Source organism: Rattus norvegicus, chromosome 9, assembly GCF_021556685.1.
Source record: "Rattus norvegicus strain SHRSP/BbbUtx chromosome 9, alternate assembly SHRSP_T2T, whole genome shotgun sequence".
NCBI lineage: Eukaryota > Metazoa > Chordata > Mammalia > Rodentia > Muridae > Rattus > Rattus norvegicus.
This window is the reverse complement of record NC_141542.1, coordinates 8,651,367-8,672,841: the sequence shown is the minus strand read 5'-3', so window position 1 is coordinate 8,672,841 and position 21,475 is coordinate 8,651,367. Positions and strand designations below refer to the sequence as shown.

Genomic DNA, 21,475 nt, shown 5'->3' with positions numbered 1-21,475 from the left:
CTTCTTCTGATTCCCCTCCTGTTGTGACTCAGAGGTGAAATGTCCTGCACAGCACCTTGTGTTTGAAGACTTGCTCTTCATCTGGAGGCTCTCTAAGGAAGGTTGGGAAATCTGCAGAAGGTGGTGGCTTGGAGGAGGAAGTGGGTTCAAGTGGGGGATCGCCTCAAGGTTTATTAGCCTGTTTACCCCTATGGAGTGACGATTGGAATCACAGGGAGGAATGGCTACTCCTAAGGATCTCCCAGGAGCCCCATGAATCCACCCTTCCCTGGAGAGCATGCTAACAGGGCACATGAGAGTCTTTGTGAGTTAAGATACTTAATCAAGATGGCAACGGCTATATCCGACACAGAGGAGACAGTTACGCAGTACTGTAGATTAAACTACAATGCACAGCCCAGTCCACACAAGAATTTCCAGGCCTCAGTTGCCAATCATACCTAAGAGTGGGAGATCCTGACTTAATGCACCTGAGGCTCATGGCTCATAACCTCAACTCAACACATTGCCTTAGAAATCAGGTAAATATCAATTTTGGAGAACAAGCTCACATAGGTGATAATCCAGACCGCTTCAGTTTCTGCTCTGTTACAATTCAGTTGTAATTATTGAGGGGGGTGGGGTGTCATGGTGAGCCAGCCCTTAGCTACATGTGAGGGGAAACGGCAATGGGAAAGGGGACACACTTGCTGCTAGCTTAGGACAGGATGAAGCATGATTGGCAATGCCAGCAGGAACAGGGAGGTCCCAATGGCAGGGCACCAGTCATGAAGATTCTCACACAGTCATATTTTAACCACCGAAGTACAACTACATGTGTGCATTAGGAGGCTGGAGAAAAAGCTCAATGCTTGAAAAAGTCCTTGCTTTGAGGACCTGAGGTCTCTCTTTGGAACCCAGGGCAAGCACAGCGATGTACACAGAGGAGTGGAGACAAGTCTATCTCTAGGGTATATCTAATTAGTTAGCTCCAGGCTAAAAGGAAACCTTGACTCAAACAAAGTGCATCCTGAGAAAGACACCTGAGGTAGTCCTCTGACCCTTGTACAGTTAGGACACATACAAAACGAATAAGGTGAGTAGAACAATGTGGTTTATTGCCTTGGTTACCTGTGATAACACACCCTGTCTAAAGCAACTGAAGGAGGGAAGGTCTTATTTTGGCTTATACTTCCGGAACACATCAACGGGAATTGAAGGGATGGGCAGGAGCAGGAGGCTTACTGTCTCCTTTCAGCTACACTCAGGGAGCAGAGCACAGCAAAGAGCCAAGTGAGCCAAGGCTATAGCATCTCAAGGCTCACCTCCACCAACCCATTTTCTCTAGTGAGGAGCTACCTCAAAAGGTTAGCAACCTTCCCAAAGAGGCCACTAGCTGCGGACCCAGTGTTCAATACACTTAGGGTGGGTATTTCATATTCTAATGAAAATTGTGCTATTTTAACACAACCTATCTGTACTGGTGGCTTTTCTCTTGCTGTTATAAAATACCATGGCATGAGGATTGCTATTTATCCTCTGCTTCCAGAGCTTGGATAGGATCGGCGTGGCCTTGAGCGCCCCTGCGCCTACCTTCAAAAACACGTGGTACTAATTACAATGCTGTGATGGTTAATTTCGGTTTTCAGGCCTTAGGATCATCTAGGAAACAAACTTCTGAGTGCGTATGTAAGGACATTTGCAGGGAAGCTTGATGGGTGGGACATGCGCTGTGGGGGTGGGTGGAATAATTCCATGAACGGTCCATGACTTCCCCACCATGGTGGACGATATCCTCAATATACAGGCAAAATAAAAGGGCCTTCCCTCTGCAAGTCACCTTTGTCAATTTTTCTTTCTCACAGCAATAAAAGTAACTAATACAGAAATATTGTTACTAAGCAGTGGGCTGACCCTCTGTTAACCTGATGCTATAGATCATAGGCTGACCCTCTGTTAACCTGACCCTATAGATCATAGGCTGAACCTCTGTTAACCTGAACCTATAGATCGTAGGCTTGCAGAACTGGAAGGGATGAAGAAACGTGAAAAGCTTATTGTCATTCATGGAGGATTTGGAGGCCAGGATGCCTAAGAAGCACAAGCAATGGAGACCCAGCTCATGAGGTTTCAGACAAGAACAAGAAAATGGGCTAGGTGGCCTTTGTGTCACATGTATGCCAAGAACATAGCTGAGAGTTCTTGAGAACGTAAGTGAAGCTGACTTCAAAAGTAACAGACTAATTGGCGGAGGCACTTCCAAGGCAGGAGAGTAATCAGACTGCTCGCTGTCTGTAGCCAGGTCTACAGAGAACAAACAGGGAGCAGAAAGAGAGGAACATATGGGGTTTAGCTAAGTTTCAAACACGGTGAGGGCACACAAAACAGCTGCAGTTGTTATAGACATTGGCATAAAGAGAAACTTGGCTTTGCACCAGGGCAACTAAAATGCAAATTCATTTGAAAAGAGAGGGCCTGTATGAGAATCCCACCTAAGGTAAAACAACAGCCTACAGGATGTTTTCTCAGACACAGCACCAAAGGCACACAGAAGCTGCTTCACTTCTGGACCAAGGGATCTCATCTCCAGTGGCCAGTGGAATTTAGCAATGCAGCCCATAAATGGTGCTGTTTTTGCACACATGGGGCAAGAGACGAATGTGAGGGAGTCAAGGAGGCTTGAGCTGAGTTTCTAGAAATCCACTAAGTCAAGCAAGTGTCTGTCAAGGCCAACTTGCCAGGTTGTCATGGAGACTCCTGAGATTGACAATACCAGGACCATGGGACACTGGCAAAGGAAAGGGTGGGATCAGGCCCAGACATAGGTTATGTGTGTGCATGAGGAAGAGCTGGAGCAACAGTGCTGCTAAGGATGTTGGGAGTCCGGATGATCCGTCTTGACGCTAGATATGAAACTGCAGGGTTTGGCATTTGCTTTCCTTGCCTTGGGTCTCAATTTGGTTCAATCTGTGCTCCAGTCCTCCCTTATAAATGGCAACACTTACTCTGCGTCACCATATATTAGAAGTGTGTAAATTTTATTCTTAAATAGCTCATAGTTAAGAGATTGTTTCAGAAGACACTATACACTTACATTTTTTTAAACAAGAAATGGAAATTGGAAACTATAAGTACTCATGGAAACGGACTAAATAGGGATAGCAGAATGGCTCAGCAGAGGTGGGCACTTGCTGCCAAGCCTGACAATCATGACGTTGATTCCTGAGACCCACATGTTTGAAGAAGAAAACCGACTGCCACAGGTTATTCTCTGACCTCTCTGTGCATGCTTGGTGCCCACACAATAAACAAACACATGAACAAGCAAATTGTTAAAAATGAGAAAGATGGCTCAATGCACTCTACATTATGTGATGAACATGAGGCTTCAGGGCCAACAGTGTAATGCTGTGATTTGAAGAGATGTGTTTGAGTGTGCCGTTGACAGGAAGTAGACTTGTGATGACTATTCTAGATCATCAGTTTGACAGAACACAGAAGCACATAGGAAGCAAACCTCTTAAAGTATCTGTGAAGATATTGTAGCAGGGTCTTGCTGATGGAAATGCCTGCCCTGTGTATGGGTGGCGCCATCCATGGGCTGGGGCATCAGGCTGAATAAAAAAGAGAAGATTGGAGGACTCACCTCTCTCTGCTTCCAGACTGGACACAATATGACCAGTTGCTTCCTGTTCTTGCTGCTATGACTTTCCTGAAGGTGGCTTTCCTCTCAAACTGAGAAAGAAAAAAAATGCTTCTGTCCTTAAGTTGCCTCTGTCAAGTGTTTCGTCTCAGCGAGGAGCAAAGTAATGAATACACAGTTTCATAATTAGTTGAAAAGCAATTATGAATTATATAATTAGCTGTAAGTCTCCTTTCTCTTTCAGAAATGCCCCCATGCATTTTGTTCTGCTTCCAGATAAATTCTAGAATCAGCCTCTAATTTTGTGAAAACTCCTGCTGATGTTTTGCTTGAAAGGCTCTCAGTATATAGATCAACTTGGGAGACGTTAGCCCCCCACCTCTCTTGCACACACAAAGACAGAGTATCTACACTGTTCTGGATCCAGGATGAGCAAAGACAGCACACAAGCTACTCAGCTTACGTCTGTTTTTAACTTCCTGTTTTTCTACAAGGTTTCTGCTTGTTCTTGAGACTTTGAGTCAATTCCAGAGCCCAACTTTCTCCTCCTCCTTAAAAAAACCAAGAATCTTCATTTTCTTTTATGTGAATGAATACTTTGCCTGTACATATGAACCTGCACCGCATGTACCTCATTCCTGGAAACATCAGAAGAGGGCATCGCACCCCCTTGAATTAAAGTTACAGATGGTTGCATAGCATTATGTGGATGCTGGAAGTGGAACCCAGGTCCCCTGCAAGAGCAACAAGTGCTTCTAACCACTGAGCCATCTCTCTAGCACTTCCAACTTTAATTTTTAATCTGCCTAAATATATTTACTATTTTTCATTTATGTCTTTATATATTCCTATAATGATTATATATTATTATTATTATTATTATTACAATCAAATGAATACATAGTTTCTTTATTCCCTTGGCATTAGCTTCAGATCAGCACATCATGTTTCTACCGACATCTTTACCAAGTCCTCATGCACTCAACAGACATTGAAATCAGTGACAGGCCTTGGCCTAAGTGTGGTCTGAAGTCCTTTCATGTTGTAGCACCTGATGTGATTCTAAATTCTACAGTCCCTACACTGGAATGGTTAATCTTAATTTCAATCTGATTGGCTTTAGAAATGCCCAGAAGGTTAGTAAGGAACAAGTAAGTCTGCATTGAAGGGTGCTTCTAGGGATGAAATCTCAGTGGTTCTGACCCCTCGATGGCGTCATAGTATGACAGGGAAAGTTGGGGAGAGACTACTTGGAGAACTCAGTAACTGCAGAGTCTTTGGACCCTGCATCTTGCCTCTGCCTCTTCCTGTATTCCTTTTATCTCCTTCCTAGTAACTCTTAACTGACCTTCTAGTCACTGCCTCTCACTGTGGACAGACATCTCTGAAACTACAAGTCCCCAAACAAATTCCTCTCTTTATTTCTGTCTCGTATTTGGTCACATCAAAGAAAAACTGGCGGTGGTGGTGATGGTGCATGCCTTTGATCCCAGTATTTGACAGGAGGCAGAAGCAGGTAGGTCTTTGTGAGTTCAGCCTGGTTTACATAGAAAATACAGTAATGTCAAGTAACTAAGGCTTCCTTCATATCAAGCATTGAGCTAGTACTGGACTGTGTTTGGTGTTCATGTATCCTGTGGTGCTGAGGAAGAAACTTACTTGTCTGAGGCCATGTGGCAAATCCACAGAGGGGACCCTAATCCAAAGCTTACATCAGTGAAAGCTGTCTACACTCTGTTCACATCCCTGTTTGGTTCAGATACAGCTGAGGGTATGTGCTGGAACTTGGTCACCACTGTGGCAGAGGTGAGATGGTGCCCGGTGATGTACTCTCTTATCTGCAGAGGGCCCTGATCTCATGGACTGAGTTTTGCAAGAGTGAATTCTTCCAATGTAAGACCAGTACATGTGCTTGGCCATCTCTTTAGGTAGCAATTTCCTTTTCTGTTTCTCTCTTACACTGTTCTGAAGCAGGCCAAACAGACTAGACCACCTGATATTGGGATTCAGTCTCTAAACATGAGCTGGACAAACCTCTTTAATAGGCGACCAGTATTGCGGCTTATTACAGTCACACAAAGTAGATTAACACACCCATCACATTTACTGGTCTCAGTTTCCCTTGGCAAGCATCATTCCCCTGCCGAGGGCTTTCTCTTCTCCTAGAAGACCCAAAAGCAGAAGAAAGGCAGTGTCCCTGGCAGCGCCTCACATCTGGTGACAGATGGGCATGGGTGTTGGAGGAGACAAGCTAGCACCCTCACTCTTGCTTGGGGTGACTCTGAGGTGTGTGTTTCCCATTCCTGTCTTGTTTCTTCTCTTCCCCCACTGTCACTTTCAGAGACACTGCTGCCACCTCAGGATTTCCTGAACTCCCATTCTTGTCTGGGGATCATTTCCCTGGATCTTAAACCACAACAGTCCAGCTCTAGGCAATGCTGTCATAAAATTGGACTTGAGTGGTAGAAAAAGCTAACTCAAGTTTTGTTTCTAGGTCCTTCTGTTTTTGTTTTGTTTTTCTACTTTGTTGTGTATAAGCCTGGTATCCTGTGGTCTGTTCTTTTAAAGAGCTTAGATAGGCTCTGGGGTATCCAGAGCTCCGCTGGCTTCAGAGAGAACTACAGACTCTCACAGCACCTGAGTAACCTGCCCATGGTAAGTGATGGATTGCCAAAGACTGTCTGTGATCACCAAGCTCTGAGGTTCTGCTTCCAGGATTTCAGATCTTGCAGTCCAGATAATCCCTGCAGACTGCCTGAGTGAACTGTGTTAGTTTGTAGTAAATAACTAAGGGGGTGGGGGCAGGCAGCTGGTGTGTGTGTGGGGGCCATTAAAGGCCTGAAAAGGTTCTTAACAGGGAAACCTTTATTTATGTATTCATCTGATTTTAATTTAAACATTTTCTTTCTCTCTCTGTCTCTCTGTGACTGTCTCTGTCTATCTGTCTCCCTCCCTCTGTCCTTCTTTCCCCTCTTTCTTCCTTTTTTCTTTGTGTGTGGACTTAGGTAGCTTCTTCAGTCACGCCACCAGTTTGCTAAAAACAGGGTCTCTAAATTAACCTGAATTCCATCAGTTCAGCAAGACTGGCTGGCCAATAGTTTTCAGAGATCAGCCAGTCTCTGATCCTCACCTCTACTCCAGGGCCATTTACAAATATATGCTACCAAGATATGTGCATGGCAGATGTATGCCCATGCGTGAGTGCTGTGGCCATGAACCCAGTCCTTGACCCCTCATACAGTGGATACTCAGCCATCCCCCCAACTCGTAATCACTTCTGTTTAGAATCACTGTGTTTTAGCATCAGGGACCTTACAAAATGCCCTGTATTGGTGGTAGGAAGCATTTATCTACACAAAGGGAAAGGTCCCTCTTAGCTCTTAGGACAACTCAAAGAGAGCCAGCATTTTGCTCTCCTCCACTGATGTCCTCTGCGACTGTTGCCTGCCGTCAGGCCTGGCTTCACGTTAATTTTTTCCATCTGCTTTGGCTGCAGGTAATTTGGAGACACTGACGTCATGGACCATCTGTTGGGTAAAGCCACAGCAATGCTTTTCTCCTGAGCTGTTTATGCCTTGACAGCTACTTTGGGCTATTTTAATGTACTCTGGGCAGGGACCCCACACTGTTTCAACTAGTTCTTTACCCTTGCATCAGAGTCAGAACGGAAGTTAATTTTTGTTTTGTAATCATTTAAAAAATCCAGTTATGAATAGAAATGCTAACATTCATGGCTAATCACAAAACAAGAAAAGCAATGGATCACAAATGTGTTTGAGTATTAGTGGTCACAGGAACATACAATGTGTTTTTTTTCTCTCTTCCTGGTGACTTCTGACAGACTAACTTTCCCATCTGATCACTCCAGCTGTGCCTGGGGCCTAGCACAAGGGAGGTGCTGAGTAAATTTGATAGCATGGAAAGATGAGGGTTTCCTTTTCCTGAGTATACCTTACAGACTGTGGTACCTGCCCTTGGTTGTCAACCTAATATTGGGAATGAACTAACACGAAAATGGCTAGACAGACCTGTCAGGGCATTTTTCTTACTTAAATCATTTGAAGTGGGAGGGCCCACATTTACTTAATCCAGATCTTTGAGTTTGGAAGATCTCCATCTGGGCCATACCTTCTACTGGAATCCTATATAAGGATAAGACAAGAGGAAACCTTTGCTCTTTGCCTTCTGGCAAGTCCAGTCCTTACTGGCAGGAGAGCTGACTTCAGGTTTCCAGTGTACGCTGAAGACCAGCTTAGATATGCAGTCCCACGGACTCAGGAACTACTGCATACGTGAGCCTACTGTTGGTAGATGGCTGTGGTGGGCTAGCTGGACCACCGCCTGTGAGCCAATCTAATAAATCCCCTTTCTGTATACACATATAGAGTCATTCTGTAAGTCCTGTTTCTCTGAGAACACTGTCTAATATGTATATCTGTATACTTTCCAGTCTGTCATCTTCCTGGGCCCCCAAACAGCAGGGAGCTATGTTTACTTCTTCCCTAAGGGAGATTCCAGGAGACTGCACAGAGATGGAGTTCTCACCCCTTAAAACCCATGGATATAGAGCACCCACCACATTTCCTAGAGGGCTAGAGATGCCTCCAGATTGGAGCAAATATTTGCTGTGTGATAAAGTTGTCCTGGGAAGATGCCACACAAATGTCTCTCCACCCCACATAGGGAACCCACAATAGACAAAAGTATGGACGCCACCAAAGTCCAATTTGGTGAGGCAATGAGTTTTATTGGGACTACTTATAGGCATATATATATATATGTATATATATATATATATATATATATATATATATATATATATATATATATATATATATATGGGGTTGCTTGCAAGAGCAGAAATCACTCAAAGACAGCTGCATCATTAAGGCCCACGCCGCATGAGTGACAGCTCGGAACCTGGAGCACACTGCACAGGTTGGAGAGTGACCATTCCAGGTGCCTCTGGTCTAAACATCTTGCAGGCACCCAGCTGCTTTCTGCTTTTTCCAGGCAGCTGGTGTGGTGTCACCAGTTTTATTTGCAGGTCCCCTTAGTAGGTCTGAGAAGGAATCTCAGCTTCTATTGCTCACTCTGGCAGGGAGGGGCCTGGTGAATCCGGTCAGTTTCAGGGATTTCCTAAATCTACTTTGAGTTGTTTACCTGCCTGTTTTAGAAGCCTCCTGTAGGATAGAGTGTCCCAATAGCAGAGGAAGCTGCTATGCCACAAAATTCCTTCTGAATTCCAACACGTGACACTGATAGTAAGTATTAAACCGAGAGCCCATCAGACTTAGTTGTGGGACACAATGCACCACAAATCCGAGTGTTTGCTTTCTAAAACAGATCTTAAGACAGAATAGTACAGGGGACCTGAGTGACTATGAGGTCCCTGCTTTGACTAACTACTGTGTGCTGAAGCCCCACCTCCCTCGTTCTGCCTAGATGCTACTCTTAGTTTCCATATTAAAAAGAGCAGAGGACTTGATCCAATTTGAGCTTGCACTGAGCTTGTGCTTGCTGTCATAACCACTGTGAATGTGTTTGTCCAGTTGCCGTGTTGTGTCTGGAGGACACAGCTGCTTGCATTCATTCGCTGCCTCTGGCTCTTACAATCTTTCTGGCCATCCTCAACAATGCCCCAGGAAGAAGGGTAGAGTACAGATGTTCCAGCTAAGGCTCCAGCAGGTGCTCAAGGCTCTGACTCGATCCACATTTGTGAGTTGTAGCCACTGGGAGAGGGACAGTAAGCTTTCTTTATTTTTTCTTTTATTTTATATATTTTTATTTACATTTTAAATGTTACTCCTTTCCCAGTTCCCCTCCAGAACCCCACTGTCCCATCCTCCTTCCCCCTGCTTCTATGAGGTTGCTCCCTCTCCCACTCACCCATTCCCTCCTACCTCCCCATCCTGACATTCCCCTACCCTGGGGCATCTAGCCTTCACAGGACAAAGGGCTTCTCCTCCCACAGATGCCCAACAAGGCCATCATCTGCTACATATGCGGTTGGAGCCATAGGTTCGACTTGTGTACTCTTGGTATGATGGTTTAGTCCCTGGGAGCTCTGGGGGCTCTGGTTGGTTGATACTGTTGTTCTTCTTATGGGGTTGCAAACCCCTTCAGCTATTTAAGTCCTTTCTCTAACTCCTCCATTGAGGAACCCATTCTCAGTTCAATGGTTGGCTGCGAGCATCCATCTCTGTATTTGTCAGGCTCTGACAGAGCCTCTCAGGAGACAGCTATATCAGGTTCTGTCAGCATGCACTTCTTGGCATCTGCAATATTGTCTGGGTTTGGTGTCTGTATATGGGATAGATCCCCCAGGTGGGGCGGGCGGTCTCTGCTCCATATTTTGTCTCCATATTTCCTCCTGTGAGTATTTTTGTTCCCTCTTCTAAGAAGGTCTGAAGCACCCACACTTATTAAGCACTGTGGTGGTTTGTATATAATTGGCCCATTAGGCAACATTAGGAGGTGTGCCATTGTTAAAGTAGGTGTGACCTTGTTGGAGGAAGTGTGTCACTGTGGGTGTGGTCTTGTCCTAGCCACCTGGAAGCCAGTCTTCTCCTATTTGCCCTCAAAATAGGGTGAAGAACCATCAGCTTCTCCTGCACCATGCAGGCCTGGGCACTGCCATGCTCCTACCTTGATGATAATGGACTGAATCTCTGAAGCTGTAAGCAGCTCCAATTAAATGTTGTCTTTATAAGAGTTGCCATGGTCATGGTGTCTGTTCACAGCAGTAAAATCCTAACCAAGACAACCACTGATAGGTCAACTAAACTCCAATGGAAGGCCACACATCCATGAAAATATGGGCACTGCAAATAGGACATGATGAGAGAGGTGGGGTTCATGTTGAGAGGGTAGGGAAAGAGGATGGATCTAGGAGAAGTTGGGAGAAAGAAATTCATTGTATGATATTCTCAAAGAACTCCTAAATAAACCCCATGAGTTTAAAAGTGAAAATTAAAAAGGCAAACATCTTAGTTACATTCCTATTCTTCCCCACACAGTCTTCCCAGACCAACCCTCACCTTAGTCCTGAATTTGGGCTCTGTGACTAGGTCCAGAACCCTTCCATTTTATTTCATTTGCTCTGCTGTTAATTTAGATCAAGCTGCACTCACCCCAAATTTGGAGGCCACTGGTCTTTTTCATGATCTCTTGATTTTCTAATGTGTTGTCTATACGTTATGATATGTATTTCTTGTCTATACATTATGACATATATTTGGTGATAATTTTTCAATGCCTAGGACCTTTGTTGGCACAGCACTGTTTTCAGCGTGAATCTTCCAATCTTTTATACTCTGTGCAGAGCTTGGCACGGTTGTCCCCTGTCTGCCTACTTAGATCATCATGTGTCACATACCTTTCTTCTCTGTACTTGGACATCAGAGTTTTTAAAAAGTCCTTCTAACCAACTGCCTCCTCTCTGCCATTCTGTATGACGTTTCTTCTTTCTGGTTATTTTTCCTTACTTCATGCCTATCCAGTTTTCAGATCTCTACTATATTTTAAGTTTCTTCTTAACCCACCATTCCTTGTTGGTGTTTGCTTTTGTTTTTTTGTTTTTTTAACAACACTGTGTTTACAGTGTGTTTTGTCTACATGCTATGCACATATGTGAAAACTGAACACTTTCCTTTGTGTTTGGCAGATGCCATGCCTGGTACACAGCCACTCACTCTTGTCTTATTTGGTAACAGAATCCCCTGTTTAACAAGATGCACGACTTATTTGTGTCTCAGCGCTAAATACAATGTGAGGTTAACTAATGGCCAAAGACATAAAAATGAGAGTATGTCCATTCACAAAAATGTCCTCCTTCAGCCATTTCTCCTTCCTCAGATAGAATGCCAGACTCTACGGCTAGACACCTAGCTGTCAGTCTGGACCATGAAGTGGAGACTGCAGCCTGGGGACAGTTGCACAGTATGTGAGATAGCAGAGGAGTGCTGCGGCTCCAGGGACTGTATGATGGTAGATGATCTACACTGACATCAGAATGACTTCTGTAAGGCATGAGACCTCTTCACTTTGCTTTATTTATTGTATCTTGTCCGTGAAACTCATCTAAACTGATTCTGTGTAACTAGTGTCTCCTCCATCAGACCAGGAACTGTAATGAGGACAGGGACCATCTGCTTGGATGGTCTCTATTTGGTTTTGTTTGTTTGTTTTGTTTTTGACACCAGAACTCACTGTGTAGCCTTGGCTACCTCAAACTTCTAGGGCCCAACAGAATGCCAAATATCAGATCAACACTTACATGAATATTTCTAGAAAGAAAAGGGGGGGGGATGAAGAAGATAGCCTCAGGGAATATTGTAGTAATATAGGAGTCCCTTTTAATAATGCATCTGGCAGCCTTGCTCCATAATCCACACCCACTGTGCACCCATACACCCTCTCTGAACAGTGCACATAGGACTCCTCTTTGCATCTCACTGTGCATACACCCCTCTCTAAACAATAGTCTAAGTTATTGTTCCCCTAACAATGACTAAATCTAGATAATTCCCATTCAAATATTCGATGTAGCCAGTGTAGCCAGTATGTAGGATATAAAGACTGACCTGGTTTGGATTGGTTGGAAAAATATGCCCAGTATGTGAAACTGTGTCCTTCATGGCAATTTTTAGGGAGAATCCTCTGTTTACTCTGTCTTAGTCAGTTTCTATTGCTATGATATAAGACCATGGCTGAAAGCAACCTAGGGAAAAAAGGGTTTATTTTAACTCACATATCCAGATCATGGTCCATAATGGATTGAAGTCGGGGCAGGAACTGGAGGCTGGAACTTGGAGGTGGGAACTGCAGCAGAAGTCATAGAGAGGTGCTGCTTACTGGTTTGCCAGTTGTGGCTTGTTTAGTCTTCTTCTTATTAGAACCCAGAACAACTGCCAGGGGATGGCACTGCCCATAGTAGGTCGGATGCTTTTACAGCAATCACTGGTCAGAAAACATGTCCTATAGACTTGTCTACAAGTATTATGGGGGCATTTTCTCAATTTAGATATCCTCTTCCCAGATATGAAACTAGCCAGTACACCACGATTAAAGTCAGATACATTATGTAAAATCAATTACATTAATTTAGGACATTTTATTAAGTCCTATAATGAATATAGGACAATCTGTCAATCACAATAGAGATCTGCCTTCTCTATGTGTCTTAATAATTAAACTCCCCTTGAACCCTATAAAATGCAGCCCTCAGCAATAATTGAGTAACTGCATTCACTTGGCCACCGTCAGTCTTGATCATGTTTCCCTCTTTTCAATCTGTAGTGCTATCTCACTCCAAATAAATCTTTCTTGCTACATTTGCAAGTCTGGGGGAGCCCTTATTTTCAGTTCTCTGAGTGAGAGGCCAAGAGCCTGGACATACTTGATTCTACCCCTGACCACGAGTAATGGAGGGATAGAAAGGAAAACATAGAAGACACCTTTGTGTTTTAGAATTTAAGAAAATTTTTACACAATCCCTGTTAAATGACATAGCTAGTCCTCAGCCCTTTGGATTGAACTGACAATACTGATTACATCTTTCTCCATGTGCAGAAAGAGAACGCAAATAGAGCACGAGGAAACAATCCGTCTGTTCGCTGTGGATACCCTCACCGCGGCGCATTTCAGTCCAGCCTGACAGGTACATCCATCAACATTTACTCTGGCGCTGCTCAAGGTAAGTCCACAAATGAGATAGAATAAAACATGTCGAGATCAATAACATTTAGGGCAAACTAACATTTTAAAATGCTCCTTTCATTCCTAAGTTATTAATTAGAACCACTCTAACTTTTGATAAAACGTAGATGTCAACATCTAGAGATGTTGTAACTCTTGTTGGATGTTGAATCAATTCACTATAAACAAGTGGTCCTGATGGTGTTCTTGACAGCCATGGATTCCTTTCTATTTCCAGGAGGGACACTGAGGATTCCCAACAAACTGATTCAAGTCGGCTTGCCTAACGATCCTGACACACCAGTCTGTGCTGTGTGTGAATATACAGTAGTGCCACCAAGGCCATGCCCTTCACATGTTCATGGTCAGGAGAGGAAGAAGATACTTAGTCAAAAACAAAACAAACAAAAAACCACCACCTCATTTCTTTATTTAGAAAAGATTTATATATATATATGTATGTGTATGTGTGTATGTATAATATGTATATGTGTGTATCTATATATGTATGTGTTGTGTGTATGTATTTGTATATGTATATGTGTGTATATGTAGAATATGTATGTGTGTATCTATATATATATGTGTATATTTAAGTTGTATATATGTGTGTGATTCTGTATGTGTGTATGTCTATACATACATGTATATTTTTATACATACATTTATAACATATGTACATATATGTATATATGCAGGTATATGTGTGTATGACACTATGTGTGTATGTCTATATATACATGTGTATGTGTGTCTATGTATATATATGTGTGTGTGAGTCAGTATATCACATATATGCATATATATGTGTGTGTGATTGTGTGTGTGTGTGTGTGTGTGTGTGTGTGTGTGTGTGTTATATGTGCAGTTGATTGCCCAAAGTACAGCAGGGAATCAAAAGACAAGCCCACATATTAGTCATGTAGGAATGGCTGAGTAGAGTCTGTCTACATTAACGTTAGCCTGAGTCAATACTATATCAAATTATAGAGAAGAATAAGCTTCCCTTTGCTTAAGTAAGTTACAGTGGAGCATTCTGTTACCTGCAAACCCAGGTACTCCTAAATCCTAAAAATATCTCTCAAATAGACTACTTGAGATATTTTCAAAACTGTAAGTTTAATTCTGTAGTAACAAGGACTAATTGGAGGTATCAAAGATCAATAAAACATTGGTTAATTAGAACTAAGTTTTCAGAAGACTCACAGTTCAGTTAGATTTGCTGTAGAAAGAAAGCACAGTAAGGAACTGATTCCCTAATTAGGAAGAACTGTAGGTTGAATGGCTGTGGCTCTGTGTGCAATAATCCAGTTTGGATTTGATTTCAGAGAACACTCTCAGATCATCCTAGTCTCCACCGCACTCATCTGCATGTGAAATATGTCTCTCAGCTACTTTCTTGTTGCTGCAGTAAAACATGTTGACAATAGTGACTGAAGAGAGAAAGGCTCTTTTTGTTCTGCAGTTTCACAGGGATATAGCCCATAACTGCAGGGAAGACCCAGCAGCAGCCAGAAAGGCATGGTGGAAGGAGCAGAAGGCTGGCTGGTCACATGCATCTATGTTCAGAGAACAAGGAGTAATCAGTAAGCAGGGCTGGACTCTAATACCTCAGGGCCCACCTCAGTGAGCCACTTGCTTGAGAGAAGTCCTACCTCCTAAGAGCTCACAACTTTCCCAAAGAGTGCCACCAGCTGGGGACCAAGTGTTCCTGAGGGGAACTGTCACATTCAAATCACAGCATACATGTTTATTCTGACTGTAGCATATATGGACACATAAAATACCTAAGCGAGGCAGAGATACATGTAAAAGAAAGACTCATGCACACTCTAAGTTTTCTTCACACATTCCTTTAGAACTACGTGGTAACCTTGGAGTATAAGTAGCTCATAGTCTATTCGACCACCCTCCTACAGCAGAGGACTGTGTGCTAATTGATCCCAAATCCCTTTAAAGCCACAGACCCTAACACCTAAGGATGTAACCATGTTTGCCTTTACTGAGGTGGTCAAGTTCACTGAGGCCATAATAGCAAGGTCCAATCCAGTATATCTTGTGTCTTTACAAGAGGGAAAGACCTTGTGAGGACAGACATGTAGATTGTTGTCTTTATGCAGATGAGGGCTGGCACAAGATAAGGCAAGGCCTGTGATTGGGCAGTGAAAAAGTAAGGCAGGGACAGAGTTTTTATAAGGCGAGAGAGAGGAAAAGGAGAGGAACCAAGGTAGAGGCAGAGAAGGTCAGCCCAGATCCATGTGGCCTTAAATGACCACAGGTAGTCATGAATATTTCTTAACAGATGGACTTTTATAGGACAATTTGCCTTATCTAGGTGGGCAGTTTATATCATTGGTTGTGAATTTATTATGTGGAAGTTTTGTGGATTGAGGATTTAAGATACAAGTCTGATTGCTAAATTACAAGGTTATTGATGAGTTGTGACTGTAGCCACAGCGGGAAGATACAGGGAATGTGAGCAGGGTCTGCAGCAAGAGAGTTACAAGAGGGCGGCTGCTTTGCTGACTGAGATGAAAATACCCCTTAGGTGCCATGTGGCCCTCCGGTGCCAGCTATAGCACGGGATGGAAGAGATTCTTTTTTAATATTCACTGCAACACAGGAAGATGAAACCAACCCTGCTGATATCGTGGGTTCCAGCTAGAACAACTTGAGGATAAGTGACCGCCCTTCAGGCCAACCCATTACCACTGTTTTGTTCTGTCATCCTGGCAGGATGATGTCAGCAGCACGGAGGTAGTTGCCAATATGTCCCTATTTTAATTAGTGCTGTAATGAGGAGTCCTGGAAAAACATTGTTTCTGGTTTTTTTACAGTTTTTTTTTTTTTGTGGTGGTGGGGGATAAATGGCCAATATGGGATTGCTGGGTCAAAGGTTAAGTGCACAGTACAGCTGTTGCATTAGACATTGATAGATTGTCCTCCCAGGGACCTGCCCTCTCTGTGGTTCTACAGTTCTGCATTCCAGAGCCCAGTGGCTTCCCAGTCTAATCAATGAATCAGGGTAAAGTCCTGCCCCTTTGATAATCTGGTAGTGGAGTCTGTTTCAGCACAGTTTGGGTTATGTATCCTGTAAGACAAGGAAAGGTTAACAGGGTTTCAAAGTGTGTGGGCCATCAATAATTCTCTCCCCCTTTAACTGTCTGCACATTAGTTTCCAACTTTCAATTGCGTTTCTAGGAAATGCCCCCCTGCAGCTGCTCAGTTTCATTTTGGTCTTGGGAGACAGGGTCTCCTCACGTAGCCCAGGCTGGCCTGGAATTCCTAACCCTCACCCACAAGTGCAGGCGGACATGTGTAGGCCGCCACGCCACTCTTTATTTTGTAAAAGCACATTGTGCGTATGTACTAATATGAAGCAGGGGATATGCAGTCTCCTTATATCAAATGTTATGTCCTAATATACCTGCTCAGTCTTTAGGTGTCTTTTTGTTGTTATTTATTTGTTGTTTTACTTTATTGCAATCGTTTCTACTTCAAAAACATTTTAAACCTGCAAACGTGGCCTCAATAGTATAAATATTTGCTTCACATTCTCAACCCAAATTTACCAACTCAGTTACTGACTTCAATTTTTTTCCTTTTCTCCTCCTCCTCCTCTTCTAATTCCTTTTTCACCACCACCTCCTCCTCCTCCTCCTCTTCTTCCTCCTCCTCCTCCTCTTCCTCCTCTTCCTCTTCCTCCTCCCGCCCATTTTTCTTCCTTGTCCCATTTCCTTTCTCCCTCTCTACATCTCTAATTTGAACATGTTGGGTTCTTTCCTTTATTATCATAAATACCAATTATCTTCAATACCAAATCCTCAATTTCATCAGATAACAAAATCTTAAATGTATATGCTACTCCTTCATCTACAGGTTTAATCAAACTTTGCACTTATGTCAGTAATGCCTTTGGCAGATTACTTTCCTTCTCTCTTATTCAATCCAGGAAGTGCTTGCATTTAGTTCTGGTAATGCTTTCTCCTGACACCAGGGATAGAACCCAGGACTCTGCATATGATAGGCAAGTGCTTTACCACTAAGCTATATCCCTAGTCCTTGTTTCTGTGGCTCTCTCTGTAGCTCTCCTGTCTTTAACAATACAATTTCCTCATCACAGTAGAAGTTTGGAAAAGCAGAAGCCACAAATTCTTCTGAGTGCCTGCTGTGGGTGTGTGTCCCTTGGGGTAGACTCAGGCCTGCACAGTAGGAACACCACAGAGTAATTGATATTGATCCTTTATTGGTAATACTGACTTTAATCATCTGATTCAAGATACCTATACATTTTTAGCTATTTTCACACTAGTGAATGTATTTATTATTTGTAGCATTGGTATAATAAAATATCCTGACAAAAGCAGCTCAAAGGAGAACTTCACTCACAGTTCGTGGGCACAGTTCATCGAAGTCATGGAAGGCCCTGTGGCAGAAGCTTGAGGCTGAAGGGACCTGTCTCCACTGACTGGGACAAAAAGGAATAGGGAGAGGAAAAAGGGGGAGGTCTGCGTTAGAGTGAACTAGGATGGGATGGTAAATTCAGATCGGGCATGCTAGAGTAGGTAAATGGCAATTTTTGATTGCCGAGCTTTGATGTTTTAATAGTTGGACCTTGGGGACCAGTCTCGGGAATGAATCAGGCATAAAAAAATGGCCAAGTCCTGGAGTAGACCTGGGTGGCCAGCTTTAGGAAAATAATCTAACGGTTTAGCAGGGCAGAGGGGGAGGGTAAATCCTGCTGGTACCATGTTTGCTTTGCTTTGGCCTGGTAGCGCCCTCCAGAGGCAGCTGGTTGCATCGCACCTGGAGAGGAATGTGAATGAGTGTGGTCAGCTTGTTTTCTTTTTAGCCAGTCTATGTTAACTTCCCTGCTTAGTTAGCGCCATGAAGAGAATAAGTCCCCTAGGGTAATGTCCATAGGACTGTCTCCTATGTAGTTTTAGATCCTGTCAAGTTGATGATATTAACTGTCACAGTCAAAATTAATTATCACAGTAGCTCATAAGTAATTTATTGATGAGACTTTGAGACCTATGTTATTCCTTAGTAAATTTTTACAAACACATTTTGCATCCTTAAATTGCCCTTAAATTAATAGCAGGATGTCTTCAAAGTAGAGGTTTTATGATTCCATCATTCCTTCTGTAGCTATTGTTTTTCTGTTATAAGTCTGCCTGTCTGTCTCTCTCCTTCCCTCTCTGTCACTACATCTATTAATCTCCTTATCTGTTTATTTAAAGTCTACAGAAATTCATAAACTTTTATTTTATCCATAAATTCTATTCCATTGTTTACTTTGATGTCTATTCAATATTTGTTATTTCAAAGAATTCATTCTCATTCTCAGTTGCCTTTTCTTTTGCAAATGTCCCCTCAGTGATTTAAAAAGTGGATTATTCTTAAATGTTAACGTCTACTGTAAGTTTCTTTTCCTTTTCCTTGCATCTCTCTCTCTCTTGCAATTTGCTTTTTGTAAATACCTGGAAGCTGTAACTTGTCACATTGGAACACATCAAGGAGTGGGCAGACTCATGCTATTGGCTGACCGTTTCCTCTTCAGGCTGTGTGTGCTTTTCCATTGGGTGGCCATTTGATCTTCAGTGCAGAGGTGCTTTTCCATTGGCTGGCCTTTGGTCTTCGGTGATGTAGGTGCTTTTCCATTGGCTGGCCTTTTGCTCTTCAGGCTGTGCGTGCCTTGAGGCTTTTCCCTAGACTTTACTGCATATAGCTGTCAAATATGAGACTGGAATGCTGGAGGCTGCTGTGCTTCCGGATGCATTGCATAGTCTCTAGATTGACACATTCCCTTCAGGAGGGACTTGGGAGGCTCACATGACTCAGGAAGGCCCTGAAAACTCAAGTATCCTTAGACCCCCCTGTGAGGTATATAAACTGAACAATTGCTGGAGATCCGAGACTCTTCGGTAGAGCTGTCGGAAAGGTGGAACCAGAGCTCCAGGACTGCAACTTTCTATTATGCTGGGTTGGGCTTTCCCACAATACATCTGTCAGAGTTACCTATGCTCCTTAAAGGAACCCCAGTCTATTCCCTGCTTCACCAGGTCAGACCAGGGGATGTAATTGTTTCTTTCTTCTGTTACTGTTCTACCTGGAATAAGTAAGTATTCAATCACATCTCTCTAGAAAAAGTCATACTAAAGCATGTGAGACTGGCAGCCCGGCCTCCCCACCCTTCTGAAGAACCAGAACATGTGCCTCAGGGCTTCATCTCTCCACCGTGGAATCTTCTACTTTTTCCCCAGACAGCCATCCTGACACAGTATCTTCAGAAGCTCTCAGCTGTTGGCTTTGAGCTAAGCTCATGGTTGCCAGGCCCAGGACTAGAGGAATTTCTATGCACTGGAGGAAGAGGTGATTGGGAGTCAGCACAGCTTTGCACAAGGTAGTATTCTCTACCCAGACACCAGTTCCCTCTGTCTGAGGACTGTAGTTGTTGGTTTCCCTGGAGCTCTGCTGAGTGGCAGCCTTAATGCTGTCATGGTGGGCTCCTCTGTTTAACTGTGACTATGTTCCCCTTTAAAGTCTGCCAGCCAGACATTTATGGGTAACTCTCAGGTAGATAAGTTAGGCCCTCTCTCCACAGTGCCAGGGATCCTTCCTCTGCAGTCTTGTGTATTTCCAACAGAGTTTGAAGGCAGGAATATGAGCATGTGGACCTTGACTTTTATATAGATGCTGTGTCTAGGAGCTGGTCAGAGAATCAGGGCTTAAGTCTTTGTTCTAAAGTCATCACATCATCTACATCCTCTTGCCTTCCGTAGCTTCTTAAACTCCAACACTCCCGTGATCTCCAGGGGCTGCTTTCCCGAATTGCTGACTGTGAACCTCATCCCTGGCATTTCCCCCCAGACATTCCATCTCATGGCAAGTGAACTCTAGGGCCACCCTTTCTCTTCTTGCAAGTATTTTAAGCAGGAGAAGAATCACAAGCAAAGTTCAGGGAGAAACGAAAGCTGTAAACTTTCAAACCAATCCCAAGCCGGTTACTCCCTTTCTACTTTCCATTCTCCTGCTAAATACAGATGCCAACCTCTCCTAAGAACCGTTCTTTTGAGAGACACAATGATTAGGCTTGTGAAGCAGCAGGAGGAAAGCCAACTAGTACAGAAAGGTGGTGACGGAGACTGTGTCCATTCAAAAAAGGGCCCAAGGACACTTAAGGCCTAGCACTGCCCTCAGGAGCCTGCAGTTTTATCCATCAGGTTTTCAATTATGAGGTCAAATTGGAAGGCAGTCCACTGTTTACCACTACACATAAACGTAATGATGCGGGAGAGTCTACTTTGTGGGGCCAATGGACACAGGCACACAGCCTGTCACTGTGGAAAAACCTGACAAGGCCTGGAGTGCAAGATGTAGATATCAAGAACAAGCACATGGCACTGAGCTGACAGGTCATGGAGATGGAAGTATGCCAGCCTGGCACCCTGTCTTAGTTAGGGTTCCACTGCTGTGAAGAGACACCATGACCAAGGCAGCTCTTATAAGGAAAACATTTCACTGAGGCTGGCTTACAGTTTCAGAGGGTTAGTCCATTATCATCATGACAGGGAGCATGGCATCATGCAGGTAAACCTGGTGCTGGAGAAACCAAGAGTTCTACATCTTGATTTGAAAGCAGCCAGGAGAAGCTGTCTCTTCTACACTGGGTATAGCTTGAGCACTGGGAACCCTTAAAGCTCACCTCCAGAGTGATACACGTACTCCAACAAGGCCACACCTATTCCAACAAGGACACACCTCCTAATAGTGTCATTCCCTGTGAGCCAAACATTCAAACACAGGAGTCTAGAGGGACCAACCCTATTCATAGGCATTAGAGGACAGATAGATGAGAATGAAGTCCATGTCTCACCTCACCTACACTATTCGCCCATGCAGAGGGGCTGTAAGATTATTCAGAACTGGTGGAACACTTGTTGGAAGACAGCCTGCTATTTATAATGGCAGACAGAAAAGCTAATAGTGCTTTACTTAAGCCAGATTTAGCATTTGACTCAATTACCTCTTGCCAGAGCCAGGCAGCTTAAACAGTTTCATTGTCTGTTCTAATGATGCATTTGACTGAATACTTCCTAAATTTCACCTCAGATGTAATTGCTTGGTCACCTCAGTGTCATTAGTCTTCTG

The 21,475-nt window shown here is 43.5% G+C and overlaps 1 long non-coding RNA gene across 1 annotated transcript in view; it reads right to left on the bottom strand.

Annotated features, from left to right (window-relative positions):
- LOC102554555 (uncharacterized) overlaps nt 1–21,475 on the bottom strand; it is a 47,004-nt gene that overhangs the window by 19,780 nt on the left and 5,749 nt on the right. The window contains exon 3 of the long non-coding RNA XR_015629307.1: nt 3,626–3,714. This is a non-coding gene — a long non-coding RNA (uncharacterized LOC102554555). The remainder of the gene's footprint in view (nt 1–3,625; nt 3,715–21,475) is intronic.